The following is a 20,279-nucleotide window of genomic DNA, read 5'->3' as shown; positions in this document are numbered from 1 at the left end:
GGACCCTGAGTTTGTGGCCTCAAGTGGAATGGACACCGAGATGCTCTGACTGGAATTAAGGCCGGATATCCCTGCAGTGAATTGAATGCAGGCTCCTCTTGCATCTCCCAAGACGAAGGGATGTCTGAATCCCCTGTGGAGACCACAGAGAAAGACCGAGTTCTCGGCCTCATCGTGACCGGAGGCCTCACATCCTTTGAAAACTGGAGAGGTCTGCGGAGATCAATGCTTCCGAAGGAGACGATGCCTGCCTTCTCTTGAAAATGGATAGGAGTCCCAGGATCCCTGTGGTACTTGGAAAGGGACGCTGGGTCTCCCGCCTCACGTGGAGATGCGTCCCAATTGCCATGCCAAGATTCGATGAGAATCCCGAGGTGTCCCTCGCACCTAGGCAGAAGTCCTGACATCGCTGAAAAAACACGTGTCTGAAAGGGCCCTCTCTGTCGTAACTCGAGAATATACCCCAGATTCCGGTCGCAACTCGAGAAAAACCATGAGACTTCCCCCTCGCCGCGAGATGAGGCCCGATTCCCCTGCACTGCGTGCAGAGCAATTCCGTGTTCCACATCAAACGTGAAAGGAGCCTTGATTTTCTTGATGGCACTCCAGAGAAAACCCAAGATCACTGCCTCAAGTCTAGAGGGATCGTGAGGACACTGGGGCAAAACAAGGGGGCTCAGTGAACCCCAAATCAACTCGAGATGAGAGCTTAGTCCCTGGCTTCGACTCAAGAGGAATACAAACTTTCCACAAGCACCTCAAGAGGAGGCTTCTCTCAGCTACAGGTATGTGAGAGGGACCCTGAGTTGTGGCCGCAAGTGGAATGGAAACCGAGATGCTCTGACTCGAAGTAAGGCCAGATATCCCTGCAGTGAATTGAATGCAGGCTCGTCTTGCATCTCCCAAGACGAAGGGAGGTCTGAATATCATGTGGAGACCACAGAAAAAGACCTAGTCCTCAGCCTCATCGCGACCGGAGGCCTCACATCCTTTGAAAACTCGAGAGGTCTGCGGAGATCAATGCTTCCAGAGGAGACGAGGCCTGACTCTTCTTGAAAATGGATAGGAGTCCCAGGATCCCTGTGGCACGTGGAAAGGGACACTGGGTCTCCCGCCTCAAGTGGAGACGCGTCCCAATTGCCATGCCAAGACTCGAGGAGAATCCCGAGTTGTCCCTCGCACCTAGGCAGGAGTCCTGACTTCGCTGAACAAACACGTGTCTGGAAGGGCCCTCCCGGTCGTAACTCGAGAATATACACCAGGTTCCGGCCGCAACTCGAGAAAAACCATGAGACTTCCCCCTCCCCGCGAGATGAGGCCCGATTCCCCTGCACTGCATGCAGAGCAATTCTGTGTTCCACGTCAAACGTGAAAGGAGCCTTGATTTCCTTGATGGCACTCCAGAGAAAACCCAAGATCACTGTCTCAAGTCTAGAGGGATCCTGAGGTGACTGGAGCAACACGAAAGTGCTCCGAGGACCCCAAATCAACTCGAGATGAGAGCTTAGTCCCTGGCTTCAACTCAAGGGGAATACCAACTTTCCACAAGCCCCTCAAGAGGAGGCTTCTCTCAGCTACAGGTATGTGAGAGGGCCCCTGAGTTTGTGGCCTCAAGTGGAATGGACACCGAGATGCTCTTACTCGAAGTAAGGACAGATATCCCTGCAGTGAATTGAATGCAGGCTCGTCTTGCATCTCCCAAGATGAAGGGATGTCTGAATCCCCTGTGGAGACCACAGAGAAAGACATAGTTCTCGCCACATCGCGAACAGAGGCCTCACATCCTTTGAAAACTCGAGAGGTCCGCGGAGATCAATGCTTCCAAAGGAGACGATGCCTGACTCCTCTTGAAAATGGATAGGAGTCCCAGGATCCCTGTGGCACGTGGAAAGGGACCCTGGGTCTCCCGCCTCACGTGGAGACACGTCCCCATTGCCATGCCAAGACTCGAGGAGAATCCCGAGGTGTCCCTCGCACCTAGGCAGGAGTGCTGACGTCGCTGAACAAACATGTGTCTGGAAGGGCCCTCACCGTCGAAACACGAGAATATACCCCAAGTTCCAGCTGCAACTCGAGAAAAACCATGAGACTTCCCCCTCGCCGCGAGATGCGGCCCGATTCCCCTGCAATGCATGCAGAGCAATTCCGTGTTCCACATCAAACGTGAACGGAGCCTAGATTTCCTTGATGGCACTCCAGAGAAAACCCAAGATCACTGTCTCAAGTCTAGAGGGATCCTGAGGTCACTGGAGCGACACGAAAGGGCTCCGTGGACCCCAAATCAAATCGTGATGAGAGCTTAGTCCCTGGCTTCGACTCAAGAGGAATACCAACTTTCCACAAGCACCTAAAGTGGAGGATTCTGTCAGCTACAGGTATGTGAGAGGTACCCTGAGTTTCTGGCCTCAAGTGGAATGGACACCGAGATGCTCTGACTCGAAGTAAGCCCGGATATCCCTGCAGTGAATTGAATGCAGGCTCGTCTTGCATCTCCCAAGATGAAGTGATGTCTGAATCCCCTGTGGAGACCACAGAGAAAGACTTAATTTTCCGCTTCATCGCGACCGGAGGCCTCACATCCTTTGAAAATTCAAGAGGTCCGTGGAGATCAGTGCTTCCAAAGGAGACGATGCCTGACTCCTCTTGAAAATGGATAGGAGTCATAGGACCCTGTGGTACGTGGAAAGGGACACTGGGTCTCCCGCCTCACCTGGAGACGCATCCCAATTGCCATGCGAAACCTCGGGGAGAATCCCGAGGTGTCCATCGCACCTAGGCAGGAGTTCTGACGTTGCTGAACAAACACGTGTTTGGAAGGGCCACCCCCCGGCTTAACTCGAGAATATACCCCAGGTTCCGGCCGCAACTCGAGAAAAACCATGAGACTTCCCCCTCGCCGCGAGATGAGGCCCGATTCCCCTGCACTGCGTGCAGAGCAATTCCGTGTTCCACATCAAACGTGAAAGGAGCCTTGATTTTCTTGATGGCACTCCAGAGAAAACCCAAGATCACTGCCTCAAGTCTAGAGGGATCGTGAGGACACTGGGGCAAAACAAGGGGGCTCAGTGAACCCCAAATCAACTCGAGATGAGAGCTTAGTCCCAGGCTTCGACTCAAGAGGAATACCAACTTTCCACAAGCACCTCAAGAGGAGGCTTCTCTCAGCTACAGGTATGTGAGAGGGACCCTGAGTTGTGGCCGCAAGTGGAATGGAAACCGAGATGCTCTGACTCGAAGTAAGGCCAGATATCCCTGCAGTGAATTGAATGCAGGCTCGTCTTGCATCTCCCAAGACGAAGGGAGGTCTGAATATCATGTGGAGACCACAGAAAAAGACCGAGTCCTCAGCCTCATCGCGACCGGAGGCCTCACATCCTTTGAAAACTCGAGAGGTCTGCGGAGATCAATGCTTCCAGAGGAGACGAGGCCTGACTCTTCTTGAAAATGGATAGGAGTCCCAGGATCCCTGTGGCACGTGGAAAGGGACACTGGGTCTCCCGCCTCAAGTGGAGACGCGTCCCAATTGCCATGCCAAGACTCGAGGAGAATCCCGAGTTGTCCCTCGCACCTAGGCAGGAGTCCTGACTTCGCTGAACAAACACGTGTCTGGAAGGGCCCTCCCCGTCGTAACTCGAGAATATACCCCAGGTTCCGGCCGCAACTCGAGAAAAACCATGAGACTTCCCCCTCCCCGCGAGATGAGGCCCGATTCCCCTGCACTGCATGCAGAGCAATTCTGTGTTCCACGTCAAACGTGAAAGGAGCCTTGATTTCCTTGATGGCACTCCAGAGAAAACCCAAGATCACTGTCTCAAGTCTAGAGGGATCCTGAGGTGACTGGAGCAACACGAAAGTGCTCCGAGGACCCCAAATCAACTCGAGATGAGAGCTTAGTCCCTGGCTTCAACTCAAGGGGAATACCAACTTTCCACAAGCCCCTCAAGAGGAGGCTTCTCTCAGCTACAGGTATGTGAGAGGGCCCCTGAGTTTGTGGCCTCAAGTGGAATGGACACCGAGATGCTCTTACTCGAAGTAAGGACAGATATCCCTGCAGTGAATTGAATGCAGGCTCGTCTTGCATCTCCCAAGATGAAGGGATGTCTGAATCCCCTGTGGAGACCACAGAGAAAGACATAGTTCTCGCCACATCGCGAACAGAGGCCTCACATCCTTTGAAAACTCGAGAGGTCCGCGGAGATCAATGCTTCCAAAGGAGACGATGCCTGACTCCTCTTGAAAATGGATAGGAGTCCCAGGATCCCTGTGGCACGTGGAAAGGGACCCTGGGTCTCCCGCTTCACGTGGAGACACGTCCCCATTGCCATGCCAAGACTCGAGGAGAATCCCGAGGTGTCCCTCGCACCTAGGCAGGAGTGCTGACGTCGCTGAACAAACATGTGTCTGGAAGGGCCCTCACTGTCGAAACACGAGAATATACCCCAAGTTCCAGCTGCAACTCGAGAAAAACCATGAGACTTCCCCCTCGCCGCGAGATGAGGCCCGATTCCCCTGCAATGCATGCAGAGCAATTCCGTGTTCCACATCAAACGTGAACGGAGCCTAGATTTCCTTGATGGCACTCCAGAGAAAACCCAAGATCACTGTCTCAAGTCTAGAGGGATCCTGAGGTCACTGGAGCGACACGAAAGGGCTCCGTGGACCCCAAATCAAATCGTGATGAGAGCTTAGTCCCTGGCTTCGACTCAAGAGGAATACCAACTTTCCACAAGCACCTAAAGTGGAGGATTCTGTCAGCTACAGGTATGTGAGAGGTACCCTGAGTTTCTGGCCTCAAGTGGAATGGACACCGAGATGCTCTGACTCGAAGTAAGCCCGGATATCCCTGCAGTGAATTGAATGCAGGCTCGTCTTGCATCTCCCAAGATGAAGTGATGTCTGAATCCCCTGTGGAGACCACAGAGAAAGACTTAATTTTCCGCTTCATAGCGACCGGAGGCCTCACATCCTTTGAAAATTCAAGAGGTCCGTGGAGATCAGTGCTTCCAAAGGAGACGATGCCTGACTCCTCTTGAAAATGGATAGGAGTCATAGGACCCTGTGGTACGTGGAAAGGGACACTGGGTCTCCCGCCTCACTTGGAGACGCATCCCAATTGCCATGCGAAACCTCGGGGAGAATCCCGAGGTGTCCATCGCACCTAGGCAGGAGTTCTGACGTTGCTGAACAAACACGTGTTTGGAAGGGCCACCCCCCGGCTTAACTCGAGAATATACCCCAGGTTCCGGCCGCAACTCGAGAAAAACCATGAGACTTCCCCCTCGCCGCGAGAAGAGGCCCGATTCCCCTGCACTGCGTGCAGAGCAATTCCGTGTTCCACATCAAACGTGAAAGGAGCCTTGATTTCCTTGATGGCACTGCAGAGAAAACCCAAGATCACTGTCTCAAGTCTAGAGGGATCCTGAGGACACTGTAGCAACACGAAAGGGCTCCGTGGACCTCAAATCAACTCGACATGAGAGCTAAGTCCCTGGCTTCGACTCAAGTGGAATACCAAATTTCCACAAGCACCTCAAGAGGAGGCTTCTCTCAGCTACAGGTATGTGAGAGGGACCCTGAGTTTGTGGCCTCAAGTGGAATGGACACCGAGATGCTCTGACTGGAAGTAAGGCCGGATATCCCTGCAGTGAATTGAATGCAGGCTCCTCTTGCATCTCCCAAGACGAAGGGATGTCTGAATCCCATGTGGAGACCACAGAGAATGACCTAGTTCTCGGCCTCATCGTGACCGGAGGCCTCACATCCTTTGAAAACTGGAGAGGTCTGCGGAGATCAATGCTTCCGAAGGAGACGATGCCTGCCTCCTCTTGAAAATGGATAGGAGTCCCAGGATCCCTGTGGTACTTGGAATGGGATGCTGGGTCTCCCGTCTCACGTGGAGATGCGTCCCAATTGCCATGCCAAGATTCGATGAGAATCCCGAGGTGTCCCTCGCACCTAGGCAGAAGTCCTGACATCGCTGAAAAAACACGTGTCTGGAAGGGCCCTCTCTGTCGTAACTCGAGAATATACCCCAGGTTCCGGCCGCAACTCGAGAAAAACCATGAGACTTCCCCCTCGCCGCGAGATGAGGCCCGATTCCCCTGCACTGCGTGCAGAGCAATTCCGTGTTCCACATCAAACGTGAAAGGAGCCTTGATTTCCTTGATGGCACTCCAGAGAAAACCCAAGATCACTGCCTCAAGTCTAGAGGGATCCTGAGGACACTGGGGCAAAACAAGGGGGCTCAGTGAACCCCAAATCAACTCGAGATGAGAGCTTAGTCCCAGGCTTCGACTCAAGAGGAATACCAACTTTCCACAAGCACCTCAAGAGGAGGCTTCTCTCAGCTACAGGTATGTGAGAGGGACCCAGAGTTGTGGCCGCAAGTGGAATGGAAACCGAGATGCTCTGACTAGAAGTAAGGCCGGATATCCCTGCAGTGAATTGAATGCAGGCTCGTCTTGCATCTCCCAAGACGAAGGGATGTCTGAATCCCCTGAGGAGACCACAGAGAAAGACCTAGTTCTCCGCCTCATCGCGACCGGAGGCCTCACATCCTTTGAAAACTCGAGAGGTCCGCGGAGATCATTGCTTCCAAAGTAGACGATGCCTGACTCCTCTTGAAAATGGATAGGAGTCCCAGGATCCCTGTGGCACGTGGAAAGGGACCCTGGGTCTCCCGCCTCACGTGGATACGCGTCTCAATTGCCATGCCAAGACTCGAGGAGAATCCCGAGGTGTCCCTCGCACCTAGGCAGGAATCCTGACGTCGCTGAACAAACCCGTGTCTGGAAGGGCCCTCCCCGTCGTAACTCGAGAATACACCCCAGGTTCCGGCCGCAACTCGAGAAAAACCATGAGACTTCCCCCTCGCCGCGAGATGAGGCCCGATTCCCCTGCACTGCGTGCAGAGCAATTCTGTGTTCCACATCAAACGTGAAAGGAGCCTTGATTTCCTTAATGGCACTCCAGAGAAAACCCAAGATCACTGTCTCACGTCTAGAGGGATCCTGAGGTCACTGGAGCAACATGAAAGGGCTCCGTGGACCCCAAATCAACTCGAGATGAGAGCTTAGTCCCTGGCTTCGACTCAAGAGGAAGACCAACTTTCCATAAGCACCTCAAGTGGAGGCTTCTCTGAGCTACAGGTATGTGAGAGGGACCCTGAGTTTGTGGCCTCAAGTGGAATGGACACCGAGATGCTCTGACTCGAAGTAAGGCCGGATATCCCTGCAGTTAATTGAATGCAGGCTCGTCCTGCATCTCCCAAGAGGAAGGGATGTCTGAATCCCCTGTGGAGACCACAGAGAAAGACCTAGTTCTCCGCCTCATCGAGAACGGAGGCCTCACATCCTTTGAAAACTCGAGAGGTCCGCGGAGATCAATGCTTCCAAAGGAGACGTTGCTGACTCTCTTGAAATTGGATAGGAGTTCCAGGATCCCTGTGGCAATTGGAAAGGGACCCGTGGTCTCCTTCCTCACGTGGAGACGGGGCCCAATTGCCATGCCAGGAGTGAAGGAGAATCCCGAGGTGTACCTCGCACCTAGGCAAGAGTGCTGACGTCGCTGAACAAACACGTGTCTGGAAGGGCCCTCCCCTTCGTAACTCGACAATATACGCCAGGTTCTGGCCGCAACTCGAGAAAAACCATGAGACTTCCCCTCGCCACGAGATGAGGCCCGATTCCCCTGCACTGCGTGCAGAGCAATTCCGTGTTCCACATCAAAAGTGAAAGGAGCCTTGATTTCCTTGATCGCACTCCAGAGATAACCCAAGATCACTGTCTCAAGTCTAGAGGTATCCTGAAGTCACTGTAGCAACACGAAAGTGCCCCGTGGACATCAAATCAACTCCAGATGACAGCTTAGTCCCTGGCTTCGACTCAAGAGGAATACCAAGTTTCCACAAGCACCTCAAGAGTAGGCTTCTCTCAGCTACAGGTATGTGAGAGGGACCCTGAGTGTGTGGCCTCAAGTGGAATGGACACCGAGAGGCTCTGACTCGAAGTAAGGCCGGATATCCCTGCAGTGAATTGAATGTAGGCTCGTCTTGCATCTCCCAAGACGAAGGGATGTCTGAATCCCCTGTGGAGGCCACAGAGAAAGACCTAATTCTCCGCTGCATCACGACCGGAGGCGTCACATCCTTTGAAAACTGGAGAGGCCCGCGGAGATCAATGCTTCCAAAAGAGACGATGCCTGACTCCTCTTGAAAATGGATAGGAGTCCCAGGATCCCTTGGGCTCGTGGAAAGGGACCCTGGGTCTGCTGCCTCACATGGAGACGCGTCCCAATTGCCATGCCAAGACTCGAGGAGAATCCCGAGGTGTCCCTCACACCTAGGCAGGCGTCCTGACGTCGCTGAACAAACACCTGTCTGGAAAGTCCCTCCCTGTCGTAACTCGAGAATATACCCCAGGTTCCGGCCGCAACTCGAGAAAAACAATGAGACTTCCCCATCGCCGCGAGATGAGGCCCGATTCCCCTGCACTGCGTGCAGAGCAATTCCGTGTTCCACATCAAACCTGAAAGGAGCCTTGGTTTCCTTGATGGCACTCCAGAGAAAACCGAAGATCACTGTCTCAAGTCTAGAGGGATCCTGAGGTCACTGTAGCAACAAGAAAGGGTACCGAGGACCCCAAATCAACTCGAGATGAGAGGTTAGTCCCCGGCTTTGACTCAAGAGGAATACCAACTTTCCACAAGCACCGCAAGAGGAGGCTTCTCTCAGTTACAGGTATGTGAGAGGCACCCGGAATTTGTGGCCTCAAGTGGAATGGACACCGAGATGCGCTGACTCGAACTAAGGCCGGATATCCCTGCAGTGAATTGAATGCAGGCTCGTCTTGCATCTCCCAAGACGAAGGGATGTCTGAATCCCCTGTGGAGACCACAGAGAAAGACCTAGTTCTCCGCCTCATCGCGACCGGAGGCCTCACATCCTTTGAAAACTCGAGAGGTCCGCGGAGATCAATGCTTCCAAAGGAGACGATGCCTGACTCCTCTTGAAAATGGATAGGATTCCCGGATCCCTGTGGCACGTGGAAAGGGACCCTGGGTCTCCCGCCTCACGTGGAGACGCGTCCCAATTGCCATGCCAAGACTCGAGGAGAATCCCGAGGTGTCCATGGCACCTAGGCAGGAGTCCTGACGTCGCTGAACAAACACATGTCTGGAAGGGCCCTCCCCGTCGTAACTCGAGAATATACCCCAGGTTCCGGCCGCAACTCGAGAAAAACCATGAGACTTCCCCCTCGCCGCGAGATGAGGCCCGATTCCCCTTCACTGCGTGCAGAGCACTTCCGTGTTCCACATCAAACGTGAAAGGAGCCTTGATTTCCTTGATGGCACTCCAGAGAAAACCCAAGATCACTGTCTCAAGTCTAGAGGGATCCTGAGGTCACTGGAGCAACACGAAAGGGCTCCGTGGACCCCAAATCAAATCGAGATGAGAGCTTAGTCCCTGGCTTCGACTCAAGAGGAATACCAACTTTCCACAAGCACCTCAAGAGGAGGCTTCTCTCAGCTACAGGTATGTGAGAGGGACCCTGAGGTTGTGGCCTCAAGTGGAATGGACACCGAGATGCTCTGACTCGAAGTAAGGCCGGATATCCCTGCAGTGAATTGAATGCAGGCTCGTCTTGCATCTCCCAAGACGAAGGGATGTCTGAATTCCCTGTGGAGACCACAAGAAAGACCTAGTTCTCCGCCTCATCGCGTCTGGAGGCCTACATCCTTTGAAAATTCGAGAGGTCCGCGGAGATCAATGCTTCCAAAGGAGACGATGCCTGACTCCTCTCGAAAATGGATAGGACTCCCAGGATCACTGTGTCACGTGGAAAGGGACCCTGGGTCTCCCGACTCACGTGGAGACGCGTCCCAATTGCAAAGCCAAGACTCGAGGAGAATACCGAGTTGTCCCTCGCACGTAGGCAGGAGTGCTGACGTCGCTGAACAAACACATGTCTGGAAGGGCCCTCCCCGTCGTAACTCGAGAATATACCCCAGGTTCCGGCCGCAACTTGAGAAAAACCATGAGACTTCCCCCTCGCCGCGAGATGAGGCCCGATTCCCCTGCCCTGCGTGCAGAGCAATTCCGTGTTCCACATCAAACGTGAAAGGAGCCTTGATTTCCTTGATGGCACTACAGAGAAAACCCAAGTTCACTCTCTCAAGTCTAGAGGGATCCTGAGGTCACCGTAGCAACAAGAAAGCGCTCCGTGGACCCCAAATCAACTCGAGATGAGAGCTTAGTCCCTGGCTTCGACTTAAGAGCAATACCAACTTTCCACAAGCACCTCAAGAGGAGGCTTCTCTCAGCTTCAGGTATGTGAGAGGGACCCTGAGTTTGTGGACTCAAGTGGAATGGACACCGAGTTGCTCTGACTCGAAGTAAGGGCGGATATCCATGCAGTGAATTGAATGCAGGCTCGTCTTGCATCTCCAAAGATGAAGGGATATCTGAATTCCCTGTGGAGACCACAGAGAAAGACCTAGTTCTCCGCCTCATCCCGGCCAGAGGCTTCACATTCTTTGAAAACTCGAGAGGTCCGCGAAGATGAATGCTTCCAAAGGAGACGATGCCTGACTCCTCTTGAAAATGACTAGGAGTTCCAGGATCCCTGTGGAACTTGGAAAGGGACCCTTGGTCTCCCGCCTCACGTGGAGTCGCGTCCCAATTGCCCTGCCAACACTCGAGGAGAATCCCGAGGTGTCCCTCGCACCTAGGCTGGAGTCCTGACTTCGCTGAACAAACATGTGTCTGGAAGGGCCCTCGCCGTCGTAACTCGAGAATATACCCCAGGTTCGGGCCGCAACTCGAGAAACACCATCAGACTTCCCCCTCGCTGCGAGATGAGGCCCGATTCCCCTGCACTGCGTGCAGAGCAATTCCGTGTTCCACATCAAACGTGAAAGGAGACTTGATTTCTTTGATGGCACTCCAGAGAAAACCCAAGATCACTGTCTCAAGTCTAGAGGGATCCTGAGGTCACTGTAGCAACAAGAAAGGGCTCTGTGGACCCCAAATCAACTCGAGATGAGAGCTTAGTTCCTGGCTTCGACTCAAGAGGAATACCAACTTTCCACAAGCACCTCAAGAGGAGGCTTCTCTCAGCTACAGATATGTGAGTGGTACCCTGAATTTGTGGACTCAAGTGGAATGGACACCGAGATGCTCTGACTCGAAATAAGGCCGGATATCCCAACAGTGAATTGAATGCAGGCTCGTCTTGCATCTCCCAAGATGAAGGGATGTGTGAATCCCCTGTGGAGACCACAGAGAAAGACCTAGTTCTCTACTTCATCGCGAGCAGAGACCTCACATCCTTGGAAAACTCGAGAGGTCCGCGGAGATCAGTGCTTCCAAAGGAGACGATGCCTGACTCCTCTTGAAAATGGATAGGAGTCCCAGGATCCCTGTGGCACGTGGAAAGGGACCCTGGGTCTCCCGCCACACGTGGAGACGAGTCCCAATTGCCATGCCAATACTCGAGGATAATGCCGAGGTGTCCCTCGCACCTAGGCCCAAGTCCTGACGTCGCTGAACAAACACGTGTCTGGAAGGACCCCCCCGGTTGTAACTCGAGAATATACCCCAGGTTCCGGCCGCAACTCGAGAAAAACCATCAGACTTCCCCCTCGCTGCGAGATGAGGCCCGATTCCCCTGCACTGCGTGCAGGGCAATTCCATGTTCCACATCAAAAGTGAAAGGAGCCTTGATTTCCTTCATGGCAATCCAGAGAAAACCCAAGATCACTGTCTCAAGTCTAGAGGGATCCTGAGGTCACTGTAGCAACACGAAAGGGCTCCGTGGACCCCAAATCAACTCGAGATGAGAGCTTAGTCCCTGACTTCGACTCAAGAGGAATACCAACTTTCCACAAACACCTCAAGAGGAGGCTTCTCTCAGCTACAGCTATGTGAGAGGGACCCTGAGTTTGTGGCCTCAAGTGGAATGGACACCGAGATTCTCTGACTCGAAGTAAGGCCAGATATCCCTGCAGTGAATTGAATGCAGGCTCGTCTTGCATCTCCCAAGACGAAGGGATGTCTGAATCCCCTGTGGAGACCACAGAGAAAGACCTAGTTCTCCGCCTAATCGCGGCCGGAGACCTCACATCCTTTGAAAACTCGAGAGGTCTGCAGAGATCAATGCTTCCAAAGGAGACGATGCCTGACTCCTCTTGAATATGGATAGGAGTTCCAGGATCCCTGTGGAACTTGGAAAGGGACCCTGGGTCTCCCGCCTCACATGGAGACTCGTCCCAATTGCCATGCCAAGACTCGAAGAGAATCCCGAGGTGTCCCTCGCACCTAGGCAGGAGTCCTGAGGTCGCTGAACAAACACGTGTCTGGAAGGGCCCTCCCCATCGTAACTCGAGAATATACCCCTGGTTCCGGCCGCAACTAGAGAAAAACCATGAGACTTCCCCTTCGCCGCGAGATGAGGCCCGATTCCCCTGCACTGCGTGCAGAGCCATTCCGTGTTCCACATCAAACGTGAAAGGAGCCTTGATTTCCTTCATTGCGCTCCAGAGATAACCCAAGATCACTGTCTCACGTCTAAGGGATCCTGAGCTCACTGGAGCAACACGAAAGGGCTCCGTGGACCACAAATCAACTCGAGATGAGAGCTTAGTCCCTGGCTTCGACTCAAGAGGAATACCAACTTTCCACAAGCACCTCAAGAGGAGTCTTCTCTCAGCTACAGGTATGTGAGAGGGACCCTGAGTTTGTGGCCTCAAGTGGAATGGACACCGAGATGCTCTGACTCGAACTTAGGCCGGATATCCCTGCAGTGAATTGAATGCAGGCTCGTCTTGCGACTCCCAAGGCAAAGGGATGTCTGAATCCCCTGTGGATACCACAGAGAAAGACCGAGTTCTCCGCCTCATCGCGACCGGAGGCCTCACATCCTTTGAAAACTCGAGAGGTCCGCGGAGATCAATGCTTCCAAAGGAGACGATGCCTGACTTCTCTTGAAAATGGATAGGAGTCACAGGATCCCTGTGGCACGTGGAAAGGGACCCTGGGTCTCCCGCCTCACGTGGAGACGCGTACCAATTGCCATGCCAAGACTCGAGGAGAATCCCGAGGTGTCCCTCGCACCTAGGCAGGAGTCCTGACGTCGCTGAACAAACCCGTGTCTGGAAGGGCCCTCCCCGTCGTAACTCGAGAATATACCCCAGGTTCCGGCCGCAATTCGAGAAAAACCATGAGACTTCCCCCTCGCCGCGACATGAAGCCAGATTTCCCTGCACTGCATGCAGAGCAATTCCGAGTTCCACATCAAACGTGAAAGGAGCCTTGATTTCCTTGATGGCACTCCAGAGAAAACCCAAGATCACTGTCTAAAGTCTAGAGGGATCCTGAGGTCACTGGAGCAACACGAAAGGGCTCCATGGACCACAAATCAACTCGAGATGAGAGCTTAGTCCATGGCTTCCAATCAAGAGGAATACCAACTTTCCACAAGCACCTCAAGAGGATGCTTCTCTCAGCTACAGGTATGTGAAAGGGACCCTGAGTTTGTGGCCTCAAATGGAATGGACACCGAGATGCTCTGACTCGAAATAAGGCCGGATATCCCTGCAGTCAATTGAATGCAGGCTCGTCTTGCGTCTCCCAAAGCGAAGGGATGTCTGAATACCCTGTGCAGACCACAGAGAAAGACCTAGTTCTCCGCTTCATCGCGACCGGAGGCCTCAAATCCTTTGAAAACTCGAGAGGTCCGGGGAGATCAATGCTTCCAAAGAAGATGATGCCTGACTCCTCTTGAAAATGGATAGGAGTCCCAGGATACCTGTGGCACGTGGAAAGGGACCCTGGGTCTCCCCCCTCACGTGGAGACGCGTCCCAATTGCCATGCCAAGACTCGAGGAGAATCCCGAGGTGTCCCTCACACCTAGGCAGGAGTCCTGACGTCGCTGAACAAACACGTGTCTGGAAGGGCCCTCCCCGTCCTAACTCTAGAATATACCCCAGGTTCCGGGCGCAACTCGAGAAAAACAATGAGACTTCCCCCTCGCCGCGACATGAGGCCAGATTCCCCTGCACTGCGTGCAGAGCAATTCCGTGTTCCATATCAAACGTGAAAGGAGCCTTGATTTCCTTGATGGCACTCCAGAGAAAACCCAAGATCACTGTCTCAAGTCTAGAGGGATCCTGAGGTCACTGGAGCAACACCAAAGGGCTCCGTGGACCGCTAATCAACTCGAGTTGAGAGCTTAGTCCCTGGCTTCGACTCAAGAGGAATTCCAACTTTCCACAAGCACCTCAAGAGGAGGATTCTCTCAGCGACAGGTATGTGAGAGGGAACTGAGTTTGTGGCCTCAAGTGGAATGGACAACGAGATGCTCTGACTCAAAGTAAGGCCAGATATCCCTGCAGTGAATTGAATGCAGGCTCGTCTTGCATCTCCCAAGACGAAGGGATGTCTGAAACCCCTGTGGAGACGACAGGGAAAGAACTAGTTCCCCGCCTCATCGCGACCGGTGGCCTCACATCCTTTGAAAACTCGAGAGGTCCGTGGAGATCAATGCTTCCAAAGGAGACGATGCCTGACTCCTCTTGCAAATGGATAGGAGTCCCAGGATCCCTTGGGCTCGTGGAAAGGGACCCTGGGTCTGCTGCCTCACGTGGAGACGCGTCCCAATTGCAAAGCCAAGACTCGAGGAGAATACCGAGTTGTCCCACGCACGTAGGCAGGAGTGCTGACGTCGCTGAACAAACACGTGTCTGGAAGGGCCCTCCCAGTCGTAACTCGAGAATATACCCCAGGTTCCGGCCGCAACTTGAGAAAAACCATGAGACTTCCCCCTCGCCGCGAGATGAGGCCCGATTCCCCTGCCCTGCGTGCAGAGCAATTCCTTGTTCCACATCAAACGTGAAAGGAGACTTGATTTCCTTGATGGCACGACAGAGAAAACCCAAGATCACTCTCTCAAGTCTAGAGGGATCCTGAGGTCACTGTAGCAACAAGAAAGCGTGCCATGGACCCCAAATCAACTCGAGATGAGAGCTTAGTCCCTGGCTTCGACTTAAGAGCAATACCAACTTTCCACAAGCACCTCAAGAGGAGGCTTCTCTCAGCTTCAGGTATGTGAGAGGGACCCTGAGTTTGTGGACTCAAGTGGAATGGACACCGAGTTGCTCTGACTCGAAGTAAGGCCGGATATCCATGCAGTGAATTGAATACAGGCTCGTCTTGCATCTCCAAAGATGAAGGGATATCTGAATTCCCTGTGGAGACCACAGAGAAAGACCTAGTTCTCCGCCTCATCCCGGCCGGAGGCTTCACATCCTTTGAAAACTCGAGAGGTCCGCGGAGATGAATGCTTCCAAAGGAGACGATGCCTGACTCCTCTTGAAAATGACTAGGCGTTCCAGGATCCCTGTGGAACTTGGAAAGGGACCCTGGGTCTCCCGCCTCACGTGGAGACGCGTCCCAATTGCCATGCCAAGACTCGAAGAGAATCCCGAGGTGTCCCTTGCACCTAGGATGGAGTCCTGACTTCGCTGAACAAACATGTGTCTGGAAGGGCCCTCGCCGTCGTAACTCGAGAATATACCCCAGGTTCCGGCCGCAACTCGAGAAAAACCATCAGACTTCCCCCTCGCTGCGAGATGAGGCCCGATTCCCCTGCACTGCGTGCAGAGCAATTCCGTGTTCCACATCAAACTTGAAAGGAGCCTTGATTTCTTTGATGGCACTCCAGAGAAAACCCAAGATCACTGTCTCAAGTCTAGAGGGATCCTGAGGTCACTGTAGCAACAAGAAAGGGCTCTGTGGACCCCAAATCAACTCGAGATGAGAGCTTAGTCCCTGGCTTCGACTCAAGAGGAAGACCAACTTTCCATAAGCACCTCAAGTGGAGGCTTCTCTCAGCTACAGGTCTGTGAGAGGGACCCTGAGTTTGTGGCCTCAAGTGGAATGGACACCGAGATGCTCTGACTCGAAGTAAGGCCGGATATCCCTGCAGTGAATTGAATGCAGGCTCGTCCTGCATCTCCCAAGAGGAAGGGATTTCTGAATCCCCTGTGGAGACCACAGAGAAAGACCTAGTTCTCCGACTCATCGAGAACGGAGGCCTCACATCCTTTGAAAACTCGAGAGGTCCGCAGAGATCAATGCTTCCAAAGGAGACGATGCCTGACTCCTCTTGAAAATGGATAGGAGTCCCAGGATCCCTGTGGCACGTGGAAAGGGACCCTGGGTCTCCCGCCACACGTGGAGACGAGTCCCAATTGCCATGCCAATACTCGAGGATAATGCCGAGGTGTCCCTCGCACCTAGGCCCAAGTCCTGACGTCGCTGAACAAACACGTGTCTGGAAGGACCCCCCCGGTTGTAACTCGAGAATATACCCCAGGTTCCGGCCGCAACTCGAGAAAAACCATCAGACTTCCCCCTCGCTGCGAGATGAGGCCCGATTCCCCTGCACTGCGTGCAGGGCAATTCCATGTTCCACATCAAAAGTGAAAGGAGCCTTGATTTCCTTCATGGCAATCCAGAGAAAACCCAAGATCACTGTCTCAAGTCTAGAGGGATCCTGAGGTCACTGTAGCAACACGAAAGGGCTCCGTGGACCCCAAATCAACTCGAGATGAGAGCTTAGTCCCTGACTTCGACTCAAGAGGAATACCAACTTTCCACAAACACCTCAAGAGGAGGCTTCTCTCAGCTACAGCTATGTGAGAGGGACCCTGAGTTTGTGGCCTCAAGTGGAATGGACACCGAGATTCTCTGACTCGAAGTAAGGCCAGATATCCCTGCAGTGAATTGAATGCAGGCTCGTCTTGCATCTCCCAAGACGAAGGGATGTCTGAATCCCCTGTGGAGACCACAGAGAAAGACCTAGTTCTCCGCCTAATCGCGGCCGGAGACCTCACATCCTTTGAAAACTCGAGAGGTCCGCAGAGATCAATGCTTCCAAAGGAGACGATGCCTGACTCCTCTTGAATATGGATAGGAGTTCCAGGATCCCTGTGGAACTTGGAAAGGGACCCTGGGTCTCCCGCCTCACATGGAGACTCGTCCCAATTGCCATGCCAAGACTCGAAGAGAATCCCGAGGTGTCCCTCGCACCTAGGCAGGAGTCCTGAGGTCGCTGAACAAACACGTGTCTGGAAGGGCCCTCCCCATCGTAACTCGAGAATATACCCCTGGTTCCGGCCGCAACTAGAGAAAAACCATGAGACTTCCCCTTCGCCGCGAGATGAGGCCCGATTCCCCTGCACTGCGTGCAGAGCCATTCCGTGTTCCACATCAAACGTGAAAGGAGCCTTGATTTCCTTCATTGCGCTCCAGAGAAAACCCAAGATCACTGTCTCACGTCTAAGGGATCCTGAGCTCACTGGAGCAACACGAAAGGGCTCCGTGGACCACAAATCAACTCGAGATGAGAGCTTAGTCCCTGGCTTCGACTCAAGAGGAATACCAACTTTCCACAAGCACCTCAAGAGGAGTCTTCTCTCAGCTACAGGTATGTGAGAGGGACCCTGAGTTTGTGGCCTCAAGTGGAATGGACACCGAGATGCTCTGACTCGAACTTAGGCCGGATATCCCTGCAGTGAATTGAATGCAGGCTCGTCTTGCGACTCCCAAGGCAAAGGGATGTCTGAATCCCCTGTGGATACCACAGAGAAAGACCGAGTTCTCCGCCTCATCGCGACCGGAGGCCTCACATCCTTTGAAAACTCGAGAGGTCCGCGGAGATCAATGCTTCCAAAGGAGACGATGCCTGACTTCTCTTGAAAATGGATAGGAGTCACAGGATCCCTGTGGCACGTGGAAAGGGACCCTGGGTCTCCCGCCTCACGTGGAGACGCGTACCAATTGCCATGCCAAGACTCGAGGAGAATCCCGAGGTGTCCCTCGCACCTAGGCAGGAGTCCTGACGTCGCTGAACAAACCCGTGTCTGGAAGGGCCCTCCCCGTCGTAACTCGAGAATATACCCCAGGTTCCGGCCGCAATTCGAGAAAAACCATGAGACTTCCCCCTCGCCGCGACATGAAGCCAGATTTCCCTGCACTGCATGCAGAGCAATTCCGAGTTCCACATCAAACGTGAAAGGAGCCTTGATTTCCTTGATGGCACTCCAGAGAAAACCCAAGATCACTGTCTAAAGTCTAGAGGGATCCTGAGGTCACTGGAGCAACACGAAAGGGCTCCATGGACCACAAATCAACTCGAGATGAGAGCTTAGTCCATGGCTTCCAATCAAGAGGAATACCAACTTTCCACAAGCACCTCAAGAGGATGCTTCTCTCAGCTACAGGTATGTGAAAGGGACCCTGAGTTTGTGGCCTCAAATGGAATGGACACCGAGATGCTCTGACTCGAAATAAGGCCGGATATCCCTGCAGTCAATTGAATGCAGGCTCGTCTTGCGTCTCCCAAAGCGAAGGGATGTCTGAATACCCTGTGCAGACCACAGAGAAAGACCTAGTTCTCCGCTTCATCGCGACCGGAGGCCTCAAATCCTTTGAAAACTCGAGAGGTCCGGGGAGATCAATGCTTCCAAAGAAGATGATGCCTGACTCCTCTTGAAAATGGATAGGAGTCCCAGGATACCTGTGGCACGTGGAAAGGGACCCTGGGTCTCCCCCCTCACGTGGAGACGCGTCCCAATTGCCATGCCAAGACTCGAGGAGAATCCCGAGGTGTCCCTCACACCTAGGCAGGAGTCCTGACGTCGCTGAACAAACACGTGTCTGGAAGGGCCCTCCCCGTCCTAACTCTAGAATATACCCCAGGTTCCGGGCGCAACTCGAGAAAAACAATGAGACTTCCCCCTCGCCGCGACATGAGGCCAGATTCCCCTGCACTGCGTGCAGAGCAATTCCGTGTTCCATATCAAACGTGAAAGGAGCCTTGATTTCCTTGATGGCACTCCAGAGAAAACCCAAGATCACTGTCTCAAGTCTAGAGGGATCCTGAGGTCACTGGAGCAACACCAAAGGGCTCCGTGGACCGCTAATCAACTCGAGTTGAGAGCTTAGTCCCTGGCTTCGACTCAAGAGGAATTCCAACTTTCCACAAGCACCTCAAGAGGAGGATTCTCTCAGCGACAGGTATGTGAGAGGGAACTGAGTTTGTGGCCTCAAGTGGAATGGACAACGAGATGCTCTGACTCAAAGTAAGGCCAGATATCCCTGCAGTGAATTGAATGCAGGCTCGTCTTGCATCTCCCAAGACGAAGGGATGTCTGAAACCCCTGTGGAGACGACAGGGAAAGAACTAGTTCCCCGCCTCATCGCGACCGGTGGCCTCACATCCTTTGAAAACTCGAGAGGTCCGTGGAGATCAATGCTTCCAAAGGAGACGATGCCTGACTCCTCTTGCAAATGGATAGGAGTCCCAGGATCCCTTGGGCTCGTGGAAAGGGACCCTGGGTCTGCTGCCTCACGTGGAGACGCGTCCCAATTGCAAAGCCAAGACTCGAGGAGAATACCGAGTTGTCCCACGCACGTAGGCAGGAGTGCTGACGTCGCTGAACAAACACGTGTCTGGAAGGGCCCTCCCAGTCGTAACTCGAGAATATACCCCAGGTTCCGGCCGCAACTTGAGAAAAACCATGAGACTTCCCCCTCGCCGCGAGATGAGGCCCGATTCCCCTGCCCTGCGTGCAGAGCAATTCCTTGTTCCACATCAAACGTGAAAGGAGACTTGATTTCCTTGATGGCACGACAGAGAAAACCCAAGATCACTCTCTCAAGTCTAGAGGGATCCTGAGGTCACTGTAGCAACAAGAAAGCGTGCCATGGACCCCAAATCAACTCGAGATGAGAGCTTAGTCCCTGGCTTCGACTTAAGAGCAATACCAACTTTCCACAAGCACCTCAAGAGGAGGCTTCTCTCAGCTTCAGGTATGTGAGAGGGACCCTGAGTTTGTGGACTCAAGTGGAATGGACACCGAGTTGCTCTGACTCGAAGTAAGGCCGGATATCCATGCAGTGAATTGAATACAGGCTCGTCTTGCATCTCCAAAGATGAAGGGATATCTGAATTCCCTGTGGAGACCACAGAGAAAGACCTAGTTCTCCGCCTCATCCCGGCCGGAGGCTTCACATCCTTTGAAAACTCGAGAGGTCCGCGGAGATGAATGCTTCCAAAGGAGACGATGCCTGACTCCTCTTGAAAATGACTAGGCGTTCCAGGATCCCTGTGGAACTTGGAAAGGGACCCTGGGTCTCCCGCCTCACGTGGAGACGCGTCCCAATTGCCATGCCAAGACTCGAAGAGAATCCCGAGGTGTCCCTTGCACCTAGGAT

The sequence above is a fragment of the Dama dama genome, chromosome 13, assembly GCF_033118175.1.
Source record: "Dama dama isolate Ldn47 chromosome 13, ASM3311817v1, whole genome shotgun sequence".
NCBI classification, from domain to species: Eukaryota; Metazoa; Chordata; class Mammalia; order Artiodactyla; family Cervidae; genus Dama; species Dama dama.
Note: the sequence above shows the minus strand (reverse complement) of the source record.